Here is a 5,129-nt window from a genome sequence, read left to right on the forward strand (position 1 = left end):
AAGGACATTAATTTGGGCCCCATGCTGTGCTAATGAATTAAACAGTTCCAAACTGAAGCCGTGGCTAAGGGTCTTGGCAGAGTCATCATCCATCCCTGTGTGGGCACTTGCCCTTGGCCATGGGCAGTGAGACCCCCAGGAACAAGAGCATGAAGTGCTCTGTGTCTGCTCTTACCTGTCTCTCCCCCAGACAGGTTTTGCTGTGCTGCACTGGGCATAGCTGGGAAACCTGTTCCTCACCAGGTTCATCACTGACAGGGGAAGCACCGAGCTCCTTCTGTTCAGCACCAGCCTCTCTCCCTGCACACGGCCCTGTCCTGGGCACAACGAGCCCAGAGCTTCCCAGGACAAGGCAGGATCAGGCTGAGCTGGGGAGGAGCACCCCACATCCAGGAGGAATAGCTGCCTGCCTTGGGCTGAAAATAGACCACGAAACATTTGAAGAAGACAGAGCTGGAGTGGATGATTGCCTGAGGCAAGGCACAGCTCCAGCTGAGTTCATTGCTGAGCTCTGAGAGCAGAAGCACATGAGGAGCATGGGGGAGGGATACCAAGCTTTCTGGAAAGGCCTTGAAGTGTCTCACTGGAGCACAAAGCACCGAGAAAAACTTCCTTTGAATGGATCCCCAGTGAGGGAGGTCACAGTTACACTGCTGTGCCCGGACATGGATACACAGAGCACTGGGCTGATGTTAAGGCATCCAGTGGAGGCCAGGGAAGGTGTGGAATTGTGCTTCTCCCAGCAAGGCACTTGGTAGCACCACAACTTTTTCTCTGCTTATTTCAAGGCTGGATTTTTGTTGCCGGCAGCTGTTTCTGAGCTGATACTTCTACCTCCTGTGCTCGAAGTGGGACACATAAGGGGCAAGCAGAGGCAGACCACCAGCCCTCTGCTTCCCATGAGCTGGTGCTTGAGTTCAGTTCTCCCAGCTCCACACATCGTGTCTCCTGCTCTGGCTCTGTCAGTGTCCAAGGCCAGGTCGGACGGGGATTGGAGCAACCTGGGATAGCGGAAGATGTCCCTGCACATGGCAGGGAGTGGGACGAGACAATCTTTAGAGTCCCTCCCTGTGACTGATTATCGAGGGTTTTTCCCCGCCCCGGGAGGAGCGGCCGAAGCGAGCGGGGCGGTGCCTGTGGAATCACCTCGGCAGCGCGGAAGAAAGCGCTCCTTTTGTGCCCTGCCGCCGTGAGGGAACGGAGAGGCTCTGGTGGGCAGGGCTGCTTCAGCTCGCCGCCATGAGGGCAAGGAGCGGCTCTGGCGGGCCTGACTCACCGCCATGAGGGGCCACCGCCGCCGCCATGAGGTATGGGGGGTACAGGGCACGGGTGGCGGCGGCAGCGGGACTGGAGACCGGGGCTCTGGGGAAGGAAGGCGCCACCTGAAATATTCACTTTCTCTTACTTAGCTGTTCCTGCCTGCCGGCGAGCGCTGCAGCCCGCGGTGCCCGGGACTGGGGGTGTTGCTCGGCTGTGCAGTTCAGCATTAATTCCTCAGCCTTTCGCTCGGTGTGCTGGCTTTTGTCCTCGACCACAAGCCAGGCCGCTGCTGTTGAGCTTTGTGAATACAGATGGAACTAATGGCTTATATGCGATGTTTCTGCTGTCCTCTCCTTAGGCCTTCAGCCGATGACCGATCGCGGTGACCCGCAGCTGGGGGTGGCCTGGAGCCGCCCGAAGGAGCAGCCCTGAGGTGGCCCGGCCCCGTCGTGTGTGGAACCCGAGCTGTGCTGTGCTGGGACAGCCGGGGAGGCTCTCCGGGAGGGCACTGGAGCCACGTGGGTGAGGTGTGACCGTGAGCCAGCGAGGGGAAATGGGTAAAAATGTTTTGCTGTTTTAGAATTAACTAAAAGGCCTCTGCTGGCTCCTGTGCTAGCCTCAGGTCCTCAGGGTGGAAATAACGTGGTTTATTCAGAAATAAGTTTAGCTTATCTATTCCTCTTGCTGGATGAAGCCTTGGTGAGAGTAGGCATCATCAGAAAAGTGCCTCCACCTTTTTTCTGCCCTGTAAACCCCCCAGTTTTGGGGTTTTTTCCTCCCAGCAGTAGTCAGCTGCCCGCGGCTGCTCAGTGCCTGTGCCAGTGTTATGCTGCTGGGAGAGAAAGGTGCTGCTGAGCTTTCCTGGCACCAGCGAGGCCGTCCTGGTGCTCAGTGGTGCCAGGTTTTGGCAGCACTCTGCATGCCTGAGAGTGGAGTAACTCCTGCCCGTGGAGTTAGAGCCTAGATTGGATGCAGACAACACACAGAAAATTGAAAATTCTGTTGCAGATATTTTAATGTGCATCTTTTATATAAAAATGAATGTCAGTTATTAACTGGTTAGTGCTAAGGGTTCAATAGAAGTCCTCTTTTCAACTTTCTTTATTGGGTTTTTATTTTGGGTTTTTTATTACAGGTAAACTGTTGGTGTGGGGCTTCCTGGAGCAGCAGGAGCGGTCAGAAGTAAAGCTGTCGATGCTGCTTTGAAGATCCTTGTTTAAAAGGTGAAGATGGAAACCTGGAACCCGTAGTTTAAACAGGGCAGCTGGAGAATTTGTTTTCAGAATGTGGATGTAGGAAATGAAAACATCAAAGGTGGTTTGGGGCAAGGTATAACAAGAACTATGTGTACAATTTATTGTTAATCTCCTCTCATTGCTTGTTGGAAATACATTTTTACATGACCTCAATTAAACGTATTTGTATTTAAGCTTGCTCAGTTTGCTTTTCATTATCTTACAAGGCTGTTGGGTGCAGCAGGATTTCCGAACAGAGACTGGAGAGGTTGTAGTGAGGCACCAGCTCTCATCCCTAGGCCTGGGGGCAAGTGAGCCCACAAAGGAAGGTTGGAAAAGGCTGATGAATATGTAAAATAACACCAGAACTGGTGGGGAGGAGCAAGATGACCGACAGGGCTTCAGACAAAAATGGTATTTAAATGCAAAAGTTGGAACAAAAGGAGTGTTTTGCTCTCCAGATGAGAGTTGGGTCGCTTTGGATTCTTTGCAGTCTTCTAGGAAACCCTGGGTTTGTGAAATCATCCGGACTCCTTAAATGTCCCTGACACTGTTAGTTTAGCCATGAGCCCTTCTGCCAGCTGAATATCCAGAGCTTTGAATGCACATGGGAAGTTTTTGTACTGCACATGGGAATACTTATTAAAATACTAACCACTGGGGAATAAAGGTTTTTCCTGGTTGAAGCCTGAGTTTTATTGTTTCTGTAGAAACAAATCCTACCTGCAAAACTAATCAGGGGTTTCCTCGTGGATTTATGTTGTGCCCAGCAATTTTCCTCTTTCCCAGAACTGGGCACCTGCTGCCCTTCCAGTGAGGGGTCCTGCCTGCTGGCAGCCAAGGAACACTCACTGTGTCAGGGGGCTCTGCTGCTGGAGCAGGTACTCCCAAAAGTGGCAAAAAATGGGGAATATGGGCTCTTCCCAATATCCCATCCAGCCCTGCCCCCTGGCAGTGGGAGCCATTCCCTGTGTCCTGTCCCTCCATCCCTTGGCAATTGTCTCTCTCCAGCTTTCCTGGGGCTCCTTCAGGCCCTGCAAGGCCACCCTGAGCTCCCCCCAAAGCTTCTCCTGTGCAGGTGAACAATGGCAGCTGTGCCAGCCTTTCCTGCCAGCAGAGCTGCTCCATCCCTCTGCTCATCCTGGAGCCTCCTCTGGCCTGGCTGCAGCAGCTCCAGCTCCTGCCTGTGCTGGGCCAGGGCTGGGGCAGCTCTGCACGTGGGAAATCACCTGAGCACAGGGACAGAATCCCCCCTGCCCTGCTGCCCACACTGGGGCTCATGGGGTGTGGTCTGGGTTCTGGGGCATGTCCAGCTTCCAGCTTTGTGCACAACTGGGAAATAAGAAATATGGATGTCCTGAAGGTTCTCCAGTGGTCAGCACAAGCACGGGATCTGGAGCTCAGGGTGTCCCCTCTGCAGGAAGGGGACAGTGAGCACCGTGCAGCTCCTTCTGCAGCACACAGCTGATCAGTAAAGGTCAGAATGAGTCACCTTGGACCTGCTCTGCTGCCCCGAGTGCAGGACAGCAAAGGGAATTGGGAGAGAACCCATGAGGTCCAAGACTGGCAGTGAAATAAAGCCAGGAAATGGAGCAAGACCTGCATTCGTTCTTGGGAAATGACAACGTGATTTATGGTTCTGTTTAGGACAACCATACATTTGCAATCTATATATGACTTCTGCTAGGCAAAAGTGGCTGGATTGCTTTACATTTGCTCTGCTTTTACTGCTCTGCAGCATCACAGCACAGGAAGATTGTTAACTGAGATTTATGGGCTTGTTTTTGAGCACTTCATTGTTTTTTTACCTTGAGCTTGTTAAGAGCTGGATTTCTTGTGATTGTTCTCTGAGCATTTCCATATTATTTCAACACGTATATTGTACCACTTCCATTTTTTAAAAATACCTTGTGTTATTGTTTCATTGTGCTCTCCAGCCACTTACAGAGAAGAAAAATCAGCCTATGATGAATTGAAGAGGCAGATTTTTCCTTTCCCCTGGAGTTTTCCCTGAATTCATGTACACACCCTCACCTTCCTAAAGCTACTGGAGCACAGCAGTTTCCAGGCTAATGGAGAGACTGGTTCTTTGGCCACAAAATTAAATAGGGAGAAAGATATTGACTACGAAATAAATCCAAATTACGAATAGTACTCGAGGGATTGTACGAGTACTTTGGTGACAGCTCACGGATTTCAGGAGGGCAGCGGCACAGGGACCTCTCCTCATCCAGCACAAGGTGGCAATGTTGGATCAGAGGAACAGCACAGCCTTGCACATCGGCTGCGGGGCCTTTTTACCAGAATCTTCTAACGGCCTCACAGCCAGCGAGAGGCCAGAGTTCTGAATATTTTAGCGATGGTGACACCTGCGTTGTGCTGAGGAGAGCGGCCTCGGGCTGGGCGGGGCCGGCTGCCCGTGAGCGTGCCCTGGGACACAGAGAACTGCGTGGGGACCAGAGGATACTGTGGATATCCCAGGCACCCTGGATACCCCGGACGCCTCGGATAGCCCGGGCACAGCCCGCGGCGGCGGTGCCGCTCCCCGGAAGCGGCTGAGGGGAGCCGCGAACCCGCGGTCCCGGGCCCCGCGCTCCTCCCGGGGGGCCTGGCCGGCGCCCCGCCCCCGCCCCC

At 53.1% G+C, this 5,129-nt stretch overlaps 1 long non-coding RNA gene and 1 other non-coding gene across 2 annotated transcripts; both read left to right on the forward strand.

Annotated features, from left to right (window-relative positions):
• Positions 1–1,185: 1,185 nt before the first annotated feature.
• LOC115948809 lies at positions 1,186–2,693 on the forward strand. The gene is made up of 3 exons (XR_004082581.1): positions 1,186–1,307; positions 1,619–1,817; positions 2,396–2,693. It is a non-coding gene; the product is annotated as an uncharacterized LOC115948809 (long non-coding RNA).
• LOC115948811 lies at positions 2,038–2,240 on the forward strand. Its single transcript, XR_004082582.1, has one exon. It is a non-coding gene; the product is annotated as a small nucleolar RNA SNORA74 (small nucleolar RNA).
• Positions 2,694–5,129: the final 2,436 nt, after the last annotated feature.

This window comes from Geospiza fortis, unplaced genomic scaffold (genome assembly GCF_000277835.1).
Source record: "Geospiza fortis unplaced genomic scaffold, GeoFor_1.0 scaffold320, whole genome shotgun sequence".
Classification (NCBI taxonomy): Eukaryota; Metazoa; Chordata; class Aves; order Passeriformes; family Thraupidae; genus Geospiza; species Geospiza fortis.